We start from the raw sequence: 24,486 nt of genomic DNA on the forward strand, positions 1-24,486 counted from the left end.
CCCCCACCCCCCAGCAGTGCAGGGGCACCCTCCACCAAGCCCCCACTCATGTCTCCCATCACCCCCACCCCCCAGCATCCAGGGGCACCCTCCACCAGGCCCCCACACATGTCTCCCATCACCCCCAACCCCCAGCACTGCAGGGGCAGCCTCCACCAGGCCCCCACTCATGTCTCCCACCACCCCCACCCCCCAGCAGTGCAGGGCAGCCTCCACCAGGCCCCCACTCATGTCTCCCATCACCCCCACCCCCCAGCAGTGCAGGGCACCCTCCACCGGGCCTCCACTCATGTCTCCCACCACCCCCACCCCCCGGCAGTGCAGGGGCAGCCTCCACCAGGCCCCCACTCATGTCTCCCTGCACCCCCACCACCCAGCAGTGCAGGGCACCCTCCACCAGGCCCCCACTCATGTCTCCCATCACCCCCACCCCTCAGCAGTGCAGGGGCAGCCTCCACCAGGCCCCCACTCATGTCCCCCTGCACCCCCACCCCCTAGCATCCAGGGGCACCCTCCACCAGGCCCTCACTCATGTCACCACTCCCATCCCCCAGCATCCAGGGGCACCCTCCACCAGGCCCCCACTCATGTCCCCCACCAACCCCACCCCCCAGCAGTGCAGGGGCACCCTCCACCAGGCCCCCACTCAAGTCTCCCACGACCCCAACCCCCAGCAGTGCAGGGGCAGCCTCCATCAGGCCCCCACTCATGTCCCCCTGCACCCCCACCCCCCAGCATCCAGGGGCACCCTCCACCAGGCCCCCACTCGTGTCTCCCACCACCCGCACCCCCCAGCATCCAGGGGCACCCTCCACCAGGCCCCCACTCATGTCTCCCATCACACACACACCCCAGCAGTGCAGGGGCACCCTCCACCAGGCCCCCACTCATGTCTCCCATCACCCCCACCCCCCAGCAGTGCCGGGGCACCCTCCACCAGGCCCCCACTCATGTCTCCCATCACCCCCACCCCCCAGCAGTGCAGGGCACCCTCCACCAGGCCCCCACTCATGTCCCCCAGCCAACATGTCATCACAATCTAGATCCCTGGCCCTTATGGTCAGCCTCCAAATGCCAAACACCCACCCGAGTATTGCATCCACCCACTTAGAAATGGCAATAACATGATAGAACCCCAATTGCAAGTTTGCAAATGAACACATGTCCCTCACATACACCCAATGGGTGTCAGTGAATGTCAAAACCCATATCATGATATGCATGAAACCAATGAGATGATACTACACATTGAAGTTTGACGAAAAAATATGTATTAAAAGCAACATAATTTGAATCAAAGATAAACAAACAATAATGGAAATAAAAAAAAAATAAACCAGCAGGTCCGTGAAATAATGCAAAACCACAAATCATAATCCAAAGGAAAGTTGTCCAAAGTCACAGTCCACAAAAGTAAATCCAATGGAAAATTAAATTCGAAAACCATTGCTCCATGGGTAAATCATAAAAAAAAATGATAATCCAAAAGTCAACTACATACAGATAAATAATCCAGGGTCCATGATCCCAACAGAATAAATGAAACCTATCTAATAACACTACCTAAAGAAAAAAAACTATACACAAAAATTTGGCCCATTGTCCAAAAGGTCCAAAAAAAATGCAAAACCAAAGGAAACCTAACACTAACTACAGACCTATTTACAAGGGCAGCGGGCTAGTCCGACGGCTCACTTCGGGATGTTCCGGGCCAGGGCATCATCGAACTCCTGCTCAATGTCCCAGAGGCGGTCCTCCTCCATGGCCCCGAGTGTCCGCAGGGCCGTCGACATGTTCACCCCAAACTCCCTGCGGATTGCCTCGAGGCACTCGGCCCGCCTCAGGGCCCGCTGCATGGAGTTCTCCGCCCTGACCATCGTGAGCCGTGCCTCTTCTGCCCGCTGCCGCTCCGCATCTATGGCGTGGCCCAACCGCTGCCACACGGAAGACACTACCCGTCCTGGGTCCTCCTGCCCTCCGGCCGATGCCTGCCCCTCCGATGTCGAAGGCCCCGAGCCATCATGGCTCCCACCTCGTTGCTGCTGCTGCTGTGTCTCTGCCCGTGCACTGCCTCCTGCTGCCTGCACATCCTCCACCGGCTGGGGTGCAGCCGTTGATGTGGCCATCCCTGCTGGACGTCCGACTCCCGACTGTGGCAGGGATGCCTCCTCCACAAGCCTGGCCGCACCGTCAGAGGCAGCTCCACAGGGCACCCAGGTGACAAATGGGTGGGAAGATGGCACGGAGGACGACTGGCGCATAGGGTGTTCAGTTGAGGAGGGGGTCTGAGCAAGCTGCAGCAAACGGAGGAATCCGGCCTGGGTGACCTGTTCCAGTAGGCCGACGCGGTCAACGAGCCATTCGAGATGACGTGCAGTCTCCTCATGAAAAGACTGCAGGTCACCTCGCATGGCCCGTTGACGCAACGCCACACCAGTCAGGACAGGCTCAACCCGGACCCGGATAGCCACGTCCGCCGGCAGAGGAAGGCCAGTTGTCGTGAGGGCATCCCCTGCCTGAAAACGGGTCTGGACGTAGGCATCTCTGCTGGTGCAAGAGGATGCAGTGACAGGATCAGGGACAGGATTACACACAGGCACCTCCGCGGCGACCTGTGCTGCCTCCTGTCCCTGGTCCTGCACTGCACCACTAGCACAAGTGGAATCCCCACCTCCAGACCCGTCTCTGTCGCTTGCACGGCTTCCTCCTCCACCAAACCCCCCACCAACCTGGATGACTCGGTGCCATCTTCCCCCGTTGGGCCCTGTGGGGTCCCAGCTGCCCCTTCTGCTGCCGAGGAGTCCAGCTCCGACCTCTGCCTCTTGGACCTCCCCCCGGCAGCTGCGGCCTGGGATGTGGCACCGGACTCCTCACTCCCAGATGAGATCACAACATGGGAGGGGAGCCGGGCCTTGCATCTCCGGCTGGCGGTGCGATCCCCGCCGCTGTGCTCCACAGCACCTTCTCCGCCCTCTTCATCAGTTGACGCTGCAGACAGGGAGAAATAAAACACAGGCATCAGGGCACTGTACAATGGACACATACACACATGACAGTTGCACATGAGTGGCATTGGCAAACCTCAGACATGGCATCACAATCGGCAACACACATGTCATTTCAACTTGCACACATGAGCCATACCACAGCCACATCGCAACTGCCAGCACCATCCATACACATACAACAGCATGAGCAGGCAAAGGTGAGCCAGACATCACATGCAACACAGGAAGTGCACTACACATGCACGCACACCACCACACTTGCATGCATGTGTACACCTCAGCCAACTGTCGCAGTGTTCAGATGGGCATCCAGACATCACGAACATGCCTACTTACATACACATTCATCCAAACATGTGTGCCCACACAACTGCATTTGGCATGCAAGCCTACACACACAAGCACCATCCATGTCCCACACATGACAGCCCTCGCATGTGTTAGCCTCATGGCCCTGTACACCCCCACCCATACTCGGCCCCATACAAACAGATGTGCAAGCGGCACACTACTGGCACATCACCACACGCACAGCTTACAATCATGATGCATGTACACTTACCGCTCGACTCCAGACGGGTCTGCCTCTCAAGGATCTGGACGTGGAGCGCTGGGGATATGCGTTCCAGGACCCTCATCTGATCTTCCGACAAGTGGCCCCGGCGCCCCTTAGCATCCGCTGCCTTCAAGAGGCGCCGGGCCTTGTTCAGGGTCCTGGACCTGAAGTCCTCCCAGCGCTTCTTGACATGATGGAATAGTCGGACTGCCACCCCCTCCGCGTTGATGGCAGTCACGATGTCCGTCCAGATCCGAGTCCGTCCTTCCTTGTCGGCGCGCACACTTCCGAAGAGGGCCTCATACTGCCCCAGGACTTGCTCCACCAGGACACCAACTTCCCTGGCACTGAAGCTGGTGCCCCTCTGCCTCTCTGGCCGGGGGTTGTCAGTGGTGCCAGATGTTGCAGTGCCCGACATGACAACCCCAGAGGCAGCAGTGGGTGGGCAACTGGGTCCTGGGGCTGGGCTATGGAGCGATGGAATCCCAGTCGGGAGTCTTCGGTTCCAGCAGGGGTGGTCACAGCAACAGCACCCCTGGCTGATGTGCAGGCAGCAAATGGCTGGGCACGTGGGCAGCATGCAGTCAGGCAGCAGCAGATGGCAGGTGGGAGCGTGCTCGGGGCTCTGGGGGGCAGTAAATCAGCTTTCTGGGCAGGAGCGTGGTCTTCCGTGTGCTTACGCGTGGCCAGCTTGATACGGAGTGATTTGGCACGTGAAAATCCTGCACGTCTGCGTGTAATTCGAGGAAAGGCCCTTAGCGTGTAAGCGCATCTGCACGCATACGCGATTTTATTGGCCCAAAGGCCCCCATGCGTAGCTATGACGACACGCGCATGGCCGTAGAGAATGGCACGTGTAAAAAAGAAGATACACGTCCGAGTGTCAAAGCGTGTAATTGGTGGAAATGGCCTCCTCGCGTATGCGCGTCTGTGACGTGTGTATAAAAGGTACGTGTAGAACGCCATTTCCTTGTACGTGCTTTTCGTGGAGAGCAAGTGGGTGAAATCTATACTTCTTGTCGGTTCACACGCGATTTACTTCACGGCGTTTCATGTTCGTACTCCCTGTTACCTCTGACAGCTTTTTCTCTTTTCCTCTTTTCCTCTTTTTCCTGGGCCTGTTTCCTCAAACAGCGTTCCCGTCTACTGTTGTCCTGTCTCCTCAGACAGCGTACAATTCTTCTTTTGGCGGGGGTGTTGCCAACGCGCACACGCGCATATTTTTCACGCTTTTGTTCCTGGCAGACGGTGAGTCGCGCACGTATTTAACATCTGTGCTTGCCCCGTGTGTCGCATACCCCGTCAGAGGTCATTCTAGGCTACGTGTGACACGCATACGTTCATTCTTGTGTTTCTGGGTGCCACAGCGTAGTGCAGGTTTATTTTTCCACACACGTGGTCTAGGAGGGGTTGCATGCACCTTACTTCCATTTTTTGGGGTGCCTGTGCGTTGCGTGACCCATCATCTTTCCCCAGGGGTGACATACAGCCTTGCTAGAGCACTAGGGTACGATTACCATCTGGTACCCAACACCTTTGACCCCCAATTGCCCAGGACAATAGTTCACATCGACTCCCATACGCACAATAACATCAGTGCCATGGCTGGGAGGTGAACAAGCCGTAAGGGTGGCAAAGGTGGCCGAGCCCCAAGTGGTGGCCATGGTGGATCCGGTAGGGGACGTGGCCGTGACTTGCAGGGTGCCCCTATCCCCCCATGTGGGGAGGAGCAGTCGGGACACCCATGCCCCCCCCCTGGTTGAGGGTAACGTGGCTGGCACCATCCATGCTCAGCCCTTGTTGGACCAGCCCAGTGTGGAACCAGACCTGGCACAGGGTGACTCCATGGCTGACTTCCAGGTCAGCAGGTCTAGGCAACGTGCGCCGGTGCACGTTGGTGTCATCAGGCCACGTGGATCAGGGGCAGCTAGGTCATCTGCTGCCCCGCGTAGGCAGGCTGGGGAGGCTGCAGGGGCAGCTGCGGCTCCATCCACCCCACCTCTCACACACCCAGCAAGGACAGTGTCGGTCCAAGTCCATCCTGCTGACATTCCCCCTGACACCATCAGACTTGAGCTAATGCCTGCACCAACTCCCATGCTGAGTGTGCAATCCCACACTCCTAGTACTGAGTCCACCAGGGCTCCTGCCCCTAGTGTCCATAGCGGCGTAGGACACTCAGGATCCCCACCACCTTCCAAGCGGAAGAGGAAGAGTGCTCGTCCAGTAGAGGCTGATGCCCCAGACACGGCTACACAGTCCGGCCCGTCAAGGAAGCCCAGCTTCAATGAGGCCGAACTGAATGCACTTGTAGAGTATGTGTCCGCACAGGACCGCGAAATGGAGATTGTTGCAGGATCCAAGACCACACCTGCACAACGTCAGGCACACTGGCAGACCATCGCGGACATCATAAGTGCCCTTGGAATCGTGAGGCGCACAGCTACTGAAAGCTACAAGCGCTGGAATGACCTGAAGCGCAGGGCAAAGAATAAGCTGGCCTCAAGTCATGCCGCTACTCTAGTGTCTGGAGGTGGGTCTCCAGCAGAGGACATAGAACTCACTCCACATGAGCAGGTTGCTGGGACCTACGTCATGGAGGAACAGATCCAAGGCGTGGGAGAACTGGCAGATTACGAGGCATTGTCCGGTGAGAGCACATGCATGTGTGTGTCATCCATGTGCATGGTGTGTGTGTGAGGGCTTCTGTTTGGGTGCCAGGTGAGGGTGTGTGTGCCTGAGTGGTTTGGGTCACCCATGTGCCTCATCCAATACATTCTGCGCACCAGCATTTGTGTATAGCAGTATCCCTTCTGCCAACATTAGACATCCAGCCCAACACCACGCCAGTTGCCCTTGAAGTGTCATTTTGCCACAACATTGTTGCTTATTTTCCTCTGTTTATTCAGGCAGATTGTCTGCATACCACCACTTTTACTAGGCATATCTCAGTCCTATTGTCACATGTCTGACATGGTTATGGTACAGTGGACTGGCTTTGTTTCCTGGACATGATTTGTTTAGACATGTCCCTGTGCTATAGGACCATTTTGGACTGGCAGCTCCAGGTTAAACATTTGAACCATTTCAATGAAAAAATCTATTTCATGAGCAAACTAGACTGAATGAACAATTGGTGCCCTCCTCTCCCTCTTCACTTCATGGCTAGGGTACATGCCATCTGTGTGATGGCATGTGTATTTGACCTGCCAATCACAGGGCAATGTGTGATGCCACTGCTAGGCAGCATGCCGCAAATGTGTTCATTTTCCATCTTGGTGTCATCAATGTGTGCCATCTGCCTCCCCTTCACACGCAGTCACGGTGCATGCATGGGAGGGTTTTAGTCATGTGGGACATGTGTCAATCAAGTACTGTTTCTGTAGCTTCTCAGCCCTAATTGTGTGCCATAGTGCTAATGCCTGTTTCCATTTGTTTTCTTTTATGTCTTTGCAGGGGATGACACACTTGATACTGCTGGGGTTTTGGAGATGGTGCAGACCCAGGAGGGGTCCCAGGCCCGACCGACCACCAGTGAGGGATGTGGTGTGCTGGTGGGTGAGAACCCACAACTGCTGCAGGTCGTGCTCTCAAGGGGTGTCTCTGGCTGCACCTCCCCCGAGCTGTATTCAGGTGTCGATTCGGATGATGAGACCTATGTGCTGTCGCAGGTGAGTGTTCCTGGGAGGGATTCTGTTCTGTCCGACCCACCTGTACCAGGGTTAGAACCCTCAACGGGGATGTCAGTTTTGGCAGGTACGCCTTTGGTGGTTACGGATGCAGGGTCACACTCCGCAACCTCTGATCCTGTTCCTGGGCCAGCAGATCAGAGGGGGAATGCAGTCCTGCAGCCTCAGGCAGTGCCGGCACAGCAAGGCGCAGTTCGCCTTTCCCCAGACAGGTGTGGTGCCCACCGACGTGGTGGCTGTACGCCACCTGGCAATACCGCATGGGAGCAATCCATATACGGTATGGCAACCCAACAGGCAGCATCATCAGAGATGATGGCTCAGGCCATGGATAGGGTGGCCACTTCCATTGTCCCCCCCGAAAGGCTGATGGAGCGACTACAGCAGGCAACAGACTCCATCTGCCAGTCACACAGGGAGGACATGTTGGCGTCCGACAGGGACAGGCGGGCGGCACTGGCGACTCTGCGGGAAGCCATTTCCATAGAGTCCCAGGGCCACAGGGAAGCCCTGAGAGTGGAACTCCTTCACCTCAGGACGACTCGTGTTGAGCTTGAGGCTTCAACAAACAGAAGGACAGAACAGCAGCTGGAGCGTCTCACACGTACGCTCTCAGCTGAGATGCAGGCAACTAGGGCGGAGGTCCGGGCATCCCGTGAGTTGTTGAATGGGGACCTACGCACAATTATCCTCCAGAACGAGACCTTCCACACCCGCATGCTTGCTGCTATGGAGGAACAGACTAGGGCTTTGCGTGGGATGCCTCCCATAGTGCCACCACCTCCTGATGCAGCTGCAGAGGGTGAGGAGAGCGACAGCAGTGATTCTCTCACAAAAGGGTAGCCGTGCAGGCCAGGAGCCCATGGAGGTGTTTTTTTTTCGCAAGATCCACACAGGTGAGTTTTGGTGTGCACCCTGTCCTCGGACCTCCTGGGTGGCCTCTCCCAACCCCCCGGGCCCATTGATGGCCATTTTTGATTTTTTTTTTTTTTTGGACAGTGTGTTGCCTTGTGTGGCTCCTCTGGGCATACACTGTATTGTGGCTGGGCACATGCAGGCTAGTCATGAATTTGGTTCAGATGCTTGGGTTTTTGTGACACACACCCCTCTTGCTTCCCGTTTCCATGGGCTTGCAAAGGGTGTGCCGAAGTGACATTGACGTACATGGTGACGTTGGACTCCCATATGATGTGTGGGCAGTCTGTAGTCAATACTGTGTATACATTCATAGTGCATATTGTTGTTGTATTGTACACTGCATGGTGTATTGATATGTGCCTCTGCATCCATCTCATCCTCCTAATTTGCAGGTCCATTTCTCATGTCTTCAGAAGGCGGTCCACCTTGGAACTGGAGTCCATGTTGTAAGCAGTGCACCTACACTCTTGTGTGGCGCTAACACTGTATACTTGGAAGTGTTCGAAGTGCTGGCATTATCAGGTAGTGAGGCTACCAATTTTTTACGTCTGTAATGTCATGTTTAAGGTAGGTTGGAGGTTGTGTAGGTGATTGGTATTCTTGGTAAGTATTTGGTAATGTGTGTTGTAGGTCCTGCATTACTGTGAGCATTTCATGTGTGGCCATGTTTCCATTAGGGACACTGTAGTTGGTGACACTTGGGGCATGTTGTGGGGAATAATTTGTTTGCTCTCACATTGCATGACATGCCATGGTGTGTTGTGTGGCCGTGCCGGGGAGGGGTTGGGTGACATGGCACTGTTCTCATGTAGTATTTTGCAAGTGGGTATTCATTTCTGCGGCATGGAAGTGTGTCTTTTGATGACACTGCATTGGTGGTGTTTGTGTAGGTAGGGATGCACACATTGTGACACTTCCACATGAACAATCTCAGGCTGCTATGGTTCTGACAGTTGACTGTCCCTTTGTTCGTCATAATTGTCAGGTCGAGTCATCATTGCTTATCAGATGGTATGTGCCAGGGTTGTGTGCACTCCACGGGGGTGTGATTTCTATGTGAAGTAATTAGCCACCAGCTGCGTACGGGCTGCCTCACCCCGTACCCTTTCCCCTCCCATGTGCAGCGGGCGTGCATGTGGTTGGGGATGTGGGGGCACCACCATGTCCACAGCCAGGCCCCGGCGTGTTGCAACATTGTGCAGGACACATGCTGCCACTATGATCCTGCACACTACTGGGGGCGCATATAACAGCTGCCCGCCAGAACGGTCAAGGGAGCGAAAGCGTGACTTGAGCACTCCGAATGTGCGCTTCACTATGCCCCGGGTTGCAATATGGGCTGTGTTGTACCTTACCTCGGGAGGCGGGATGGGGTTCCGAATTGGCGTCATCATGTGGGTGCTCAGAGGGTAGGTACTGTCCCCTGGTGAGGAGGTGATGGGTATCATTAGTGGGGTAGTGACTTAACTCTGCATTTGACATGCATGCATGTGCAGTGGCATTCATACTCACCAAGCAGCCATGTATCGCCATGCCGCCCAGCTTCTAGGTCCCGGCTTAGGGTAGACATTCGGTAAATGAAACTGTCGTGGGTGGACCCTGGATAGTTGGCATAGCCAGAGGTGATGATTCCCTTGGCATTAAATACTACCTGCACGTTGATGGAATGCCAGTGCTTGCGGTTCCTATAGACGTGCTCAGATGCCCTGGGGGGACGTAGTGCCACATGGGTGCAGTCAATGGCACCTAGCACTTTGGGGAATTGTGCCACACCGTAGAAATCCAGGGCGGCAGTCTGCCTTTCTGCAGGTGTCCTGGGCAGGTATATGTGCCTGCGGACTGAGGGGCGTGCAGTGATGATGTTCAAGACCTGGTGTAGGCAGCGTGACTGCGTGGCCAGTGACACCCCACCCACTATGGCACTTGTCCGCTGAATTGATCCTGTGGCCAAGAAGCGCAGTACATTAAGGACCTTCTCCAGGGGGCTGAGTGCTTGGGAGCACAGGGTGGGTGATGTGAGGTCATCCTCCCACTCACTGACCAGGTCCAGTATTATGTGTGGTGGAAACCTGTACCTCCCATACACCTGGTTATCAGGCATCCTAAAAAGGCTGGTTCTGGGAGTGAAAATTCGGGCCCTCAATATCCTCCTCCTCCTCCTTTGGTAACCCACGGCCACTGCTGCTAGGAACGGTATATTCATCCTGGCGTCTGAGCTTGTTTGTTGCTTGCGTGCACTTTTATGCAGCGCAGGTCGACGTACGCCTGCTTCATGCTGGCGTACGTGTTTCAGGATTGGACCATTTATTTTTCGGTGCGTTGTAGGCGACTGTGTGAATCTTCCCGCCCACCCCAGGAATACACGTAACACACTCTCCCAGGCCCAGTCGCGAGTAGATATTCCCGCCCACCCCTGGAATACACGTACCACACTCTCACAGGCCCAGTCGCGTGTGGAAGTTCACGCGCACCCCGAAATACACATACCCAGGGCAATCGCGTGTGGAACTTCCCGCGAACCCCGTAATACACGTAGCCTGCTGGTATCGCGTGTGGAAGTTCACGCGGACCCATAATACACGTACCCTGATGGTATCGCATGGGAGACTACCCACGCACCCCAGGAATACACGTACCCAGGCAAATCGCACGGCTGGTGGGTGGGGGTGCAGGGGGACATGAGTTGGACATGAGTGGGGGCCTGGTGGAGGGTGCCCTGCACTGCTGGGGGGTGGGGGTGCAGGGAGACATGTGTGGGGGCCTGGTGGAGGGTGCCCTGCACTGCTGGGGGGTGGGGGTGCAGGGAGACATGTGTGGGGGCCTGGTGGAGGGTGCCCTGCACTGCTGGGGGTTGGAGGTGCTGGGAGACATGTGTGGGGGCTTGGTGGAGGGTGCCCTGCACTGCTGGGGGGTGGGGGTGCAGGGAGACATGTGTGGGGGCCTGGTGGAGGGTGCCCTGCACTGCTGGGGGGTGGGGGTGCAGGGAGACATGTGTGGGGGCCTGGTGGAGGGTGCCCCTGGATGCTGGTGGGTGGGGTGCAGGGGGGCATGAGTTGGACATGAGTGGGGGCCTGGTGGAGGGTGCCCTGCACTGCTGGGGGCTGGGGGTGCAGGGAGACATGTATGGGGGCCTGGTGGAGGGTGCCCTGCACTGATGGGGGGTGGGGGTGGTGGGAGACATGTGTGGGGGCCTGATGCAGGGTGCCCTGCACTGCTGGGGGGTGGGGGTGCAGGGGGACATGTGAAGGGGCCTGGTGGAGGGTGCCCCTGCACTGCTGGGGGGTGGGGGCGCAGTGAGACATGTGTGGGGGCCTGGTGGAGGGTGCCCCTGGATGCTGGTGGGTGGGGGTGCAGGGGGACATGAGTTGGACATGAGTGGGGGCCTGGTGGAGGGTGCCCTGCACTGCTGGGGGGTGGGGGTGCAGGGAGACATGTGTGGGGGCCTGGTGGAGGGTGCCCCTGGATGCTGGTGGGTGGGGGTGCAGGGGGACATGAGTTGGACATGAGTGGGGGCCTGGTGGAGGGTGCCCTGCACTGCTGGGGGGTGGTGGGAGACATGAGTGTGGGCTGGTGGAGGGTGCCCCTGGATGCCGGGGGGTGATGGGAGACATGTGTGGGGGCCTGGTGGAGGGTGCCCTGCACTGCTGGGGGGTGGGGGTGCAGGGAGACATGAGTGGGGGCCTGGTGGAGGTTGCCCCTGGATGCTGGTGGGTGGGGTGCAGGGGGGCATGAGTTGGACATGAGTGGGGCCTGGTGGAGGGTGCCCTGCACTGCTGGGGGGTGGGGGTGCAGGGAGACATGTATGGGGGCCTGGTGGAGGGTGCCCTGCACTGCTGGGGGGTGGGGGTGGTGGGAGACATGTGTGGGGGCCTGATGCAGGGTGCCCTGCACTGCTGGGGGGTGGGGGTGCAGAGAGACATGTGTGGGGGCCTGGTGGAGGGCGCCCTGCACTGCTGTGGGGTGGGGGTGCAGGGGGACATGTGTGGGGGCCTGGTGGAGGGTGCCCCTGCACTGCTGGGGGGTGGGGATGCCGGGAGACATGTGGGGGGGCCTGGTGGAGGGTGCCCCTGGATGCTGGTGGGTGGGGGTGCAGGGGGACATGAGTTGGACATGAGTGGGGGCCTGGTGGAGGGTGCCCTGCACTGCTGGGGGGTGGGGATGCTGGGAGACATGTGTGGGGGCATGGTGGAGGGTGCCCTGCACTGCTGGGGGGTGGGGGTGCAGGGAGACATGTGTGGGGGCCTGGTGGAGGGTGCCCCTGGATGCTGGTGGGTGGGGGTGCAGGGGGACATGAGTTGGACATGAGTGGGGGCCTGGTGGAGGGTGCCCTGCACTGCTGGGGGGTGGTGGGAGACATGAGTGTGGGCTGGTGGAGGGTGCCCCTGGATGCCGGGGGGTGATGGGAGACATGTGGGGGGGCCTGGTGGAGGGTGCCCCTGCACTGCTGGTGGGTGGGGGTGCTGGGAGACATGTGTGGGGGCCTGGTAGAGGGTGCCCCTGGATGCTGGTGGGTGGGGGTGCAGGGGGACATGAGTTGGACATGAGTGGGTGAATGGTGGAGGGTGCCGTGCACTGCTGGGGGGTGGAGGTGCTGGGAGACATGTGTGGGGGCCTGGTGGAGGGTGCCCTGCACTGCTGGGGGGGTGGGGGTGATGGGAGACATGTGTGGGGGCCTGGTGCAGGGTGCCCTGCACTGCTGGGGGTTGGGGGTGCAGAGAGACATGTGTGGGGGCCTGGTGGAGGGTGCCCTGCACTGCTGGGGGGTGGGGGTGCAGAGGGACTTGTGTGGGGTCTGGCGGAGGGTGCCCCTGCACTGCTGGGGGGTGGGGGTGCAGGGAGACATGTGTGGGGGCCTGGTGGAGGGTGCCCCTGGATGCTGGTGGGTGGGGGTGCAGGGGGACATGAGTTGGACATGAGTGGGGGCCTGGTGGAGGGTGCCCTGCACTGCTGGGGGGTGGGGGTGCTGGGAGACATGTGTGGGGGCCTGGTAGAGGGTGCCCTGCACTGCTGGGGGGTGGGGGTGCAGGGAGACATGTGTGGGGGCCTGGTGGAGGGTGCCCCTGGATGCTGGTGGGTGGGGGTGCAGGGGGACATGAGTTGGGCATGAGTGGGGGCCTGGTGGAGGGTGCCCTGCACTGCTGGGGGGTGGTGGGAGACATGAGTGGGGGCCTGGTGGAGGGTGCCCCTGGATGCCGGGGGGTGATGGGAGACATGTGTGGGGGCCTGGTGGAAGGTGCCCCTGCACTGCTGGGGGGTGGGGGTGCTGGGAGACATGAGTTGGACATGAGTGGATGCCTGGTGGAGGGTGCCGTGCACTGCTGGGGGGTGGGGGTGCTGGGAGACATGTGTGGGGGCCTGGTGGAGGGTGCCCTGCACTGCTGGGGGGTGGGGGTGCAGGGAGACATGTGTGGGGGCCTGGTGGAGGGTGCCCTGCACTGCTGGGGGGTGGGGGTGGTGGGAGACATGAGTGGGGGCCTGGTGGAGGGTGCCCCTGGATGCTGGGGGGTGGGGGTGATGGGAGACATGAGTGGGGGCCTGGTGGAGGGTGCCACTGGATGCTGGTGGGTGGGGGTGCAGGGGGACATGAGTTGGACATGAGTGGATGCCTGGTGGAGGGTGCCGTGCACTGCTGGGGGGTGGGGGTGCTGGGAGACATGTGTGGGGGCCTGGTGGAGGGTGCCCTGCACTGCTGGGGGGTGGGGGTGCAGGGAGACATGTGTGGGGGCCTGGTGGAGGGTGCCCCTGCACTGCTGGGGGGTGGTGGTGGTGGGAGACATGTGTGGGGGCCTGGTGGAGGGTGCCCTGCACTGCTGGGGGGTGGGGGTGGTGGGAGACATGAGTGGGGGCCTGGTGGAGGGTGCCCCTGGATGCTGGGGGGTGGGGGTGATGGGAGACATGAGTGGGGGCCTGGTGGAGGGTGCCCTGCACTGCTGGGGGGTGGGGGTGCAGGGGGACATGAGTGGGGGCCTGGTGGAGGGTGCCCCTGGATGCCTGTGGGTGGGGGTGCAGGGGGACATGAGTGGGGGCCTGGTGGAGGGTGCCCCTGGATGCTGGGGGGTGGGGGTGCAGGGGGACATGAGTGGGGGCCTGGTGGAGGGTGCCCCTGCACTGCTGGGTGGTGGGGGTGCTGGGAGACATGGGTGGGGGCCTGGTGGAGGGTGCCCTGCATTGATGGGGGGTGGGGGTACTGGGAGACATGTGTGGGGGCCTGGTGGAGGGTGCCCTGCACTGCTGGGTGGTGGGGGTGCAGGGAGACATGTGTGGGGGCCTGGTGGAGGGTGCCCTGCACTGCTGGGGGGTGGGGGTGCAGGGAGACATGTGTGGGGGCCTGGTGGAGGGTGCCCTGCACTGCTGGGGGTGGGGGTGCAGGGAGACATGTGTGGGGGCCTGGTGGAGGGTGCCCTGCACTGCTGGGGGGTGGGGTTGCTGGGAGACATGTGTGGGGGCTTGGTGGAGGGTGCCCTGCACTGCTGGGGGGTGGGGGTGCAGGGAGACATGTGTGGGGGCCTGGTGGAGGGTGCCCTGCACTGCTGGGGTTGGGGGTGCAGGGAGACATGTGTGGGGGCCTGGTGGAGGGTACCCCTGGATGCTGGTGGGTGGGGGTGCAGGGGGGCATGAGTTGGACATGAGTGGGGGCCTGGTGGAGGGTGCCCTGCACTCCTGGGGGGTGTGGGTGCAGGGAGACATGTATGGGGGCCTGGTGGAGGGTGCCCTGCACTGCTGGGGGGTGGGGGTGCTGGGAGACATGTGTGGGGGCCTGGTGGAGGGTGCCCTGCACTGCTGGGGGTTGGGGTGCAGAGAGACATGTGTGGGGGCCTGGTGGAGGGTGCCCCTGGATGCTGGTGGGTGGGGGTGCAGGGGGACATGAGTTGGACATGAGTGGGGGCCTGGTGGAGGGTGCCCTGCACTGCTGGGGGGTGGGGGTGCTGGGAGACATGTGTGGGGGCCTGGTGGAGGGTGCCCTGCACTGCTGGGGGGTGGGGGTACAGGGAAATATGTGTGGGGGCCTGGTGGATGGTGCCCCTGGATGCTGGTGGGTGGGGGTGCAGGGGGACATGAGTTGCACATGAGTGGGGGCCTGGTGGAGGGTGCCCTGCACTGCTAGGGGGTGGTGGGAGACATGAGTGGGGGCCTGGTGGAGGGTGCCCCTGGATGCCGGGGGGTGCTGGGAGACATGTGTGTGGGCCTGGTGGAGGGTGCCCCTGGATGCTGGTGGGTGGGGGTGCAGGGGGACATGAGTTCGACATGAGTGGGGGCCTGGTGGAGGGTGCCGTGCACTGCTGGGGGGTGGGGGTGCTGGGAGACATGTGTGGGGGCCTGGTGGAGGGTGCCCTGCACTGCTGGGGGGTGAGGGTGATGGGAGACTTGAGTGGGGGCCTGGTGGAGGGTGCCCCTGGATGCTGGGGGTGGGGGTGCAGGGAGACATGAGTTGGACATGAGTGGGGGCCTGGTGGAGGGTTCCCTGCACTGCTGGGGGGTGGTGGGAGACATGAGTGGGGGCCTGGTGGAGGGTGCCCCTGGATGCCGGGGTGTGATGGGAGACATGTGTGGGGGCCTGGTGGAGGGTGCCTCTGGATGCTGGGGGGTGGGGGTGATGGGAGACATGAGTGGGGGCCTGGTGGAGGGTGCCGTGCACTGCTGGGGGGAGGGGGTACAGGGGGACATGAGTGGGGGCCTGGTGGAGGGTGCCCCTGGATGCTTGTGGGTGAGGGTGCAGGGGGACATGAGTAGGGGCCTGGTGGAGGGTGCCCCTAGATGCTGGGGGGTGGGGGTGCAGGGGGACATGAGTGGGGGCCTGGTGGAGGGTGCCCCTGCACTGCTGGGGGTGGGGGTGCTGGGAGACATGTGTGGGGGCCTGGTTGAGGGTGCCCCTGGATGCTGGTGGGTGGGGGTGCAGGGGGACATGAGTTCGACATGAGTGGGGGCCTGGTGGAGGGTGCCGTGCACTGCTGGGGGGTGGGGGTGCTGGGAGACATGTGTGGGGGCCTGGTGGAGGGTGCCCTGCACTGCTGGGGGGTGTGGGTGATGGGAGACATGAGTGGGGGCCTGGTGGAGGGTGCCCCTGGATGCTGGGGGTGGGGGTGCAGGGAGACATGAGTTGGACATGAGTGGGGGCCTGGTGGAGGGTTCCCTGCACTGCTGGGGGGTGGTGGGAGACATGAGTGGGGGCCTGGTGGAGGGTGCCCCTGGATGCCGGGGTGTGATGGGAGACATGTGTGGGGGCCTGGTGGAGGGTGCCTCTGGATGCCTGGGGGGTGGGGGTGATGGGAGACATGAGTGGGGGCCTGGTGGAGGGTGCCCTGCACTGCTGGGGGGTGGGGGTAGAGGGGGACATGAGTGGGGGCCTGGTGGAGGGTGCCCCTGGATGCTTGTGGGTGGGGGTGCAGGGGGACATGAGTGGGGGCCTGGTGGAGGGTGCCCCTTGATGCTGGGGGGTGGGGGTGCAGGGGGACATGAGTGGGGGCCTGGTGGAGGGTGCCCCTGCACTGCTGGGGGGTGGGGGTGCTGGGAGACATGAGTGGGGGCCTGGTGGAGGGTGCCCTGCATTGCTGGGGGGTGGGGGTGCTGGGAGACATGTGTGGGGGCCTGGTGGAGGGTGCCCTGCACTGCTGGGGGGTGGGGGAGCAGGGAGACATGTGTGGGGGCCTGGTGGAGGGTGCCCTGCACTGCTGGGGGGTGGTGGTGCTGGGAGACATGAGTGGGGGACTGGTGGAGGGTGCCCCTGGCTGCTGGGGGGTGGGGGTGATGGGAGACATGAGTGGGGGCCTGGTGGAGGGTGCCCCTGCACTGCTGGGGGGTGGGGGTGCTGGGAGACATGAGTGGGGGCCTGGTGGAGGGTGCCCTGCACTGCTGGGGGGTGGGGGTTCAGGGAGACATGTGTGGAGGCCTGGTGGAGGGTGCCCTGCACTGCTGGGGGGTGGGGGTAGAGGGAGACATGTGTTGGTGATCAGTAGTGCAAGGTGACATGTGGGTTGGCTGGAGGGCATGGCCATGGTGGATGGGTTGCCTGTGGGACATGAGCAGGGGTTCAGGGTAGTCCCCTGTGGTGTGGGCTGCCTGCAGGGGCCGTGGAGGGTGTAGAGGGAGCACCTGGGAGGACCCACACGGCCAAATCACGTGTAGCATTCCCCGGCACCACCGAAATACACGTACTCTGCTGAAATCGCGTGTGAATCTTCCCGCGCACCTCGGAATACACGTACCCAGGCCAATCGCGTGTGGCACTTCCCACGCACCAGAAGTACATGTACCCAGGCCAATCGCGTGTGGAACTTCCTGCGCATCCCGAAGTACACGTACCCAGGCCAATCGCGTGTGGAACTTCCTGCGCACCCCGGAACACACGTACCCAGGCTAATCGCGTGTGGAACTTCCTGCGCACCCCGAAGTACACGTACCCAGGCTAATCGCGTGTGGAACTTCCCGCGCACCCCGAAGTACACGTACCCAGGCCAATTGCGTGTGGGACTTCCCGCGCACCCCGAAACACACGTACCCAGGCTAATCGCGTGTGGAACTTCCCGCGCACAACAAAGTACACGTACCCAGGCTAATCGCGTGTGGAACTTCCCGCGCACCCCAAAACACACGCACATGCTATTTTTCACACAGCGGGTGTCTGTGTTTGTCGGTACCCCTTTGCACCTCATTTGTCCTAGAGGGCCACTGTATGGACCATTCATCATGGCTGTATATGGGTGCTTTTTGTTAGCGCACATTTTGGGGCACATTTATTTCAGGCGCAGGGACGCTACCGCCTCCTTTCTTGTGGCGTACTTGTTTGGCCCTGGCGCGTCTTTCACCGTGCACTGGTTTACCCTATTCGATTCCATGAATACGGGTTGTAGGCGAGTGTGGGGGCGTTCCGTGCACTTGCCTCCTGTATTTCCCCCGTGACGCCCATATTTTCACGCGTTGTTCCCCATTCCGAGTGTTACGCCCCGTGTTCCGCCTACTTTTGTGATGTGCGCCGCGCTATGTGCGATTTCGCAGTGGCCGTGGCACACGCTGTTGGATGACCTGTGCGCCGGCGTGCGCAGCGCACTTTTTCAGCACACATCCAATGTTTTTCTCGCGCACGGACTTCCATTAATCGATGTGCGCTGGTTTCCCTGCGATTTTCGCACTTTTACTGCGATTTTCGCACTTTTTCTGCAATTCGCACGTTTTGGCACCTCTGCGCGGGAATTTTTGGCGCACATTCATTCCATGAATCGACCCCTTAACGGTACTCATTTTATCGACCTCTGAAGGATGAAGGGCTGAGTGGATCCACTGGAATTCGAACCTGTGACCATGAGTTCAAACACAGGCCCCTGTAGTGGATTCATTAGTCTACTGAGCCACAGACCCTGACAACACATGTGTGATTCTCCAACATGTATGTGATTCTGGTCAAAGGACATTCACTCACGTTTTCCTTTTAAATGGCGCTGTGCAATGTACTGTCCTAATTACATGTTCCACCTCTCCTGATCATATTCTGGTTTCTAAAATCAGGGCTGAACCAGGCCACCGATATGTGCAGAACCTACAATAAGTGTTTCCTGTAAAGCACTGCACGGCTTCTTAGAGTAAGTTGGCGCTATATGCAATAATTCAAATAGACAACAGAATAGGTGCCTCTTCTGTAGTCCGCTAGTGTTGGAAGTAGAGGAAACAAAAGGATGTCCCAAGTAATACCCCAATCACTTCTATGTGACGTAACTTATTAAAGTTTTTTAGGTGTGCCCAACATGTCATTTACCGATTCATCAATCTCCCTCTGTCTCTCTCTCTCTCTCTCTCTCTCACTCTCTCTCTCTCTCTCTCTTGCTTGAAAAGTGGTATGGCCAGGCGCATGCTTGATGGCACTACCAGAGCAGCTGATGACAGCAGCACAACCTGCCAATAAACACAGATATCTTCAAGGTGGTGAGAACGAGAGCAACAGCGACAGAGACATTCTCCTAAGTGGAAGACCGCCTGGCATTTGGAGACATACACTGATGAAGAGAACGTGGATATGCTCTGTGGCTGGTGATTAGCTCCTGACAGACCTACTGAAGCACCAAACTGCAGGGTTTACAACTGCATTTCTTTTTTTCCAGGTCTTTGTTCATTATTACTGCTTGGGCACACTTTAGTAAAAATGAGCAGCACTACCAACCGATCATTGACAAGCATGCACAATGCAACATTGCCTAAAAGAAACACATCATTGGTTTTAATCTGAGCATGAGCCTTTCTAAAAAGGAAGGGCATTTCCAGAGACAAAATGGTATGTTTTCTTGGCAAAAGATGTTATTGAAAAATGAAATTATTTAATTGTACTATCATCGTAAACTGTTTCTTTTTAGCATTCCACAATGTCTACAATGTTCATGAGTTACACTATATTCCAGGATATGCTTAATAGGAAGTGTGGGGGGAAATTGAGGAATGAAAATGTTATGTACTGCCCGTGCTTGGCAGTATTATAGTGACTAGGCTCTGTAGCCTGCCATGTTTAAGTAGCGTTTCTTGCTTATGCGAGGCGGCCACTGTAGGAAGCACTGCGCATGTTTTCGCAATGACAGCCTTTCGCCTAACTCGCGGGAATGCTCGCTTTCTCATCCTTCACTTCTGACGTGTTTCCCTTTTGACACAGGTAGGCAGGATCTAGATTCTCGCTTTCTTGATAAAAGCGGCCCAAGGGGAGCGGAAGTCGTCATATTGCTAACACTCTCTCTTGCCCCAAAGCGTATGGGAACCTTTAAGTAGTACAGGCGCCTTGACTAACTCAGTTACGACAGGATGACCTCACGGATAACATTGGCTGGCTGGCTTTGTTCTTTGCTAGCATGATGAATTCTGTGTGTAACATTGACCTGTTGGGACCACCCCTTACATTGGAAAGCATGTGCCCTGTTGGGTATAAAGGCTGGGGGCCTCATAGGGAAGGAGACGGTCAGAACATTGTGTTTCGTGTTGCTGTTGTCTCTGCTTCGAACTAATAAAGTGTTCACCTATCGACCAGAGTCATGAGTGATCCTTTTTCCTCAACAAAGTTCACACTTATCAAACTCTAGAATAACCATACATAATATTTTCTGGTAGGAAGTAATAATTCCAAGATAGACAGTCTGGTTTATTCCTACGGTACTCTTTTCAAATGCACATATGAGAAAGGGGAGGTTCATAAATAGAATCCATGAGGACTACTGGCTGCTATGCATAAAATCAAGGAGCATTTGTTTGCAACGTAAGAATGACCAGAGTTATTTATACTTGACAAATATGCATGTAACAAAAGGGTTTTATGCTTGTATTGGGAAGTACATTAAGTACACTAGGCTTGGTACTCATTTAATTCTTCAAAACACACACTGTAAATGTAGAGTATGTGTAACTATGAACCATATATACTGAATTGGAGAGCCTCAGGATTTGGATGTCAACATGAAATGGTTGCAATATCTGCCAATCTACAGTTGGATGAAAGCTCAGGAGAAACATGGCCGTTTTAGAAGCAAGACAACGACAGCAACACAGGTTTGTATCCTGGTTGATGCTTAGAGGCTGATCTCTGATATTACGCACTTTATAAAAGGGTAATTAATTAGGGTCCATCCTGTTTCTTGTTGCCGGATATAAAATAAAATCTTATCCCCTGAAAGAAGATGAGGAGCTAAGAGGGGACGCTGGGCCTTAGGGTATGGATGTCTGGGAAGGATATCACATGACCCACCTTAATGACCAAATCCCCCTTAGCTGCTAGTTGCCAAAAGGGTAGCGTTCAAGGTCCTTCTATTCTTTCATGGAGCCTGTCGTGGAGAGAGATGCCCAGTGTCTGGTCTTCCTCATACGTTCCTCAGTACTATCCAACTGAGATCATCTTGAAACTGTTAATTGGTGGTTCCAAAAGGTATGAAAAAAGGCACAGTAAGCAAAGCCTTTTCAATACTGACAGCACCTCCATCAAATCCACTTCCTATTTACACCAGAACAATGGACAAACAATACAAATTTCATAACCTGTTTGAATACTCATAACTTATCACGCTTCTCCTTTTAGCTTGTATCTCGTTAGGTATGATGTGATCTCAACACCAAGAGTTATTGAAATGCGTCACCAATCCTTTGAAACACTAACATTTGGTGAATTAGCCCTCAACATCATTCTTCTGTGAGAGTCAACAGGCACGCAGTGGTGCAGGAATGATCTGACTTCAGGAACGTTTTTTAGATCGGCCCGGCATTTGTGCTTTATTTTATTTTTTTATTTTATTTCATTTGTTATACGCCCAGACCCGGGGGTATCACGGCATAGTTACAGACAATGGGAGAATGCAATCTTAAAAGCGAACACAGAAGTACACAAGAATAACAGTCAATAATATACAACAATATACAAAATAGTCAGATATGTACAGTTAAATGGAGCGGGTTGGTGCTCTGGTTTAGTTAGTACTTGTTGAAAAGCCAAGTATTCAAAGAGCTTTTGAATTTTGGGAAGGATGTTTCGTTCATAATGTCGGTAGAGCGTTCCAATGTCTGGGAGCCGGTGTTTTGAAGCTACTACCCCCTGCTTTCTCTCTTTTGTATCTGGGGGTTTCAAGGTATGCGTTTTTATTGGACCTGAGGAGTCTGGTCTGGGGCTTCTTCATGACTATGTTGTTTAGGTATTTGGGTGCTTTGTTGGCCATGCATTTGTGAGTGATGCTCAAGGTTTTAGATAAAATTCTAGCTTGGATAGGGAGCCAGTGGTGGTCTCTTCTGGTGTTAGAGATATGTTCAGATTTTTTGATGCCTAGGGCTGCTCTGAGGGCCTTGTTCTGTATGAGTTGAAGCTTTGCCACTTGACTAAATGGCATCTGAAGACCAGTGTGAGGCCAACAACTAGGGATGACAGATATAACGGCGATGAAGATGTTACGTACGGGTGGTCCTTAAGGAACGTCTTAGAAATTCCATCAGGTAGCACGGAATCAGATACCATGTGCCGAACAGGCGCAATCAGCAAATAGTAAAGCTGTTGCGAAGCAGTCATTCCCTATACATGGGACCTCATAGTTCCAGGAACAGGTTGCTCAAGTGGCGTCTTCAGGTTTGCGTCTTTTTAGGATGCTTTTCCACTGTGTTTTTGTAATTGTATCTTGGAACCTAGCGCGTATGCTTCTAGTGAGTCCCGCTGCTCGTTTGTGTGTGCAACTGACCGATTCAGCATACTGCCACAACGTGGAGGGTGCCTTCTCGCAGTATTGACTGCAACCTATGCTTTGCAGTACTGTAATAAAGCTCTGAGATATAGCCCCGGCCTACAGAGTAAAAGTAAAAGGTGGCGAGGTGCACTACATATTGGTAGGAAGCCTAGTGGTGGTGATGGTGTTAGTATCTCACGATTATTATTTAAAAAATAAAAATGTTATAATTTTTATAATTTTTTAGAATTTATATAATTTTATAATTTTTATAAGGTAGGTCACACTGTGGAAACATCTGAAACCCCTCCCACTCATACCACTTATGAATCCATTGATACCTGTATGATGTCAATAACACAAGTGCTCTAATTCTGCAGAGGAAACAGATCTACAACGGCTGCTTTCTAGGGGATGCATCCGGTCTTGAAAATTGATCTAGAGTGAATAGGAAGCCAATGAAGAGAAATCAGGGGAGGTGTCATGCACTCAAACCTTGGCATGCCCTAAATTAACAGGGCAGCGGAATGCAAAGCTGCTTACAGAGAGGCCAGGGTGGAAGACCAATGAAGGCAGTATTTCTGCCATCCAGGTGACAAAGAACCAGAGCCTGGACGCCTGTGCGAAAATCAGAGAGAAATACAGGATTTAATATCACCAAGTAAGGCAGCTAAAAAATGCAGACTCTGAAAGACAGGAGATTGTGTTTAAAAGTTTAGATTGGAAGCAAGAGTAAAACCCACAGATTTGCCAGAGGACACAAGGGAAGGAACAAATGCACCTCTACCAGTGTAGGGTTCCATGTCATTTCCACGACAGTAATTACTTCGAAGTAATTTACTTTGAAGTAATTACATCGTAACTTCACTTTGATGTGTTTATTGAATTTGGGGACTCCCCCCATGCCCTACTTCCCCTTCACTACTACCCATACCCCAACCCCCTTCCAGCCCCTTAACCCACAAGTACATGAATTTTAAGAAGTATTTTCGAAATAATTACTTCAAAGTAAAGTAATTACTGTTGTGAAAACAACGGGAGAACCAGTGTGGCGCTAACCACCCCTGGAAAAGTGAGGGGGAAGAAGAAGCAGAACATACCAACAGAAAATCATTTTTTAGAAGGGTTCCAATTTCAGTCATAGAGAATACATACAGTTCTTGATTACACCAAGACAGTCATAAGGCGCAGGATGGTAACGCCAGACAACAGCCCAAGACAGACCTGGGTGTTATCAGCATACTGGTGAACTCAGAGGCCCATCCCTGACAACATATCTCCCAGCCCCTCTATTTTAAACTACATGGGGGATAGGATCAAGCCCCGGGGGACACCACAGCACATGAATAAGTGCTTGGAAAAGTGCTAGGATAGTTCAACAGTGAATGCTGGGGTGCATACGAGGTATGTCCTGCAGAAGAGGTCCACGTGTCAGAGATCAGACGCCCTCTATTTCTTCCCAATGGCCGAACACATTCACTTAATATGGCCTTCTTAGATATAAACTGTTACAATGAGGTAGCTTCAATGTAACTTACATGCACAATGTTTTACTCAATTGCTGACAAGTGCTTACAACCCGCTCCTGCCTTTAAATGAACTTCTTAAGGTGGTAGATAATTTGCACAGGCAAGTGCAGGGATAACCGCAGTCGGTGCTTGAATGCCCCCACATGCATTTTGCCATATCGTCTGTTAAGAAGTGCTGGACTCATTGCTTTGTGATGGATTAGAGCCTCTGCCTTCACTAGTACTGCCTGCGGCTATTGCCTCTATCATCATCCGTACTCCCTGAGGACACGGCTCAAACCCGACTGCACCTAAATATATTTACCTTGCCTCGCACGGAGCACACTTAGTGTGGGGTAGGTGCAGTCGGCGTGCTGCTTTGGTGCGGCTGAGCATACTGTGTTTTGGTAAGACTGAGCCTTTTATGTTTATCGTTTTTTAAGATCGAATAATTAAATGATTTTTACCCCAGGTATGTCTAGTAAGGGCCCACGGTATCAAACAAGAAGCAATATAAGAGTCAGGCCCAATCCCACGAGGTGTGGTGATCTACGCAAAGCAGGAACAAAGGGCCTAGGTCAAGGGCCCCCGAAGGTACCTCCATGTGTTCAAGGTCGGTTATGACAGATGATACGGGTGGCAAGA

General features: G+C 56.2%; 1 protein-coding gene and 1 long non-coding RNA gene across 2 annotated transcripts in view; one reads left to right on the forward strand and one right to left on the reverse strand.

The window, feature by feature from the left end:
* Window positions 1-24,486, reverse strand: part of KBTBD12 (kelch repeat and BTB domain containing 12) — a 1,008,581-nt gene that overhangs the window by 288,103 nt on the left and 695,992 nt on the right. The gene's annotated exons all lie outside the window — the stretch shown is intronic.
* LOC138566275 (uncharacterized) overlaps window positions 1-24,486 on the forward strand; it is a 415,633-nt gene that overhangs the window by 206,383 nt on the left and 184,764 nt on the right. The window lies entirely within an intron of this gene.

Source organism: Ambystoma mexicanum, chromosome 2p (assembly GCF_040938575.1).
Source record: "Ambystoma mexicanum isolate Mex_15411 chromosome 2p, UKY_AmexF1_1, whole genome shotgun sequence".
Lineage (NCBI taxonomy): Eukaryota > Metazoa > Chordata > Amphibia > Caudata > Ambystomatidae > Ambystoma > Ambystoma mexicanum.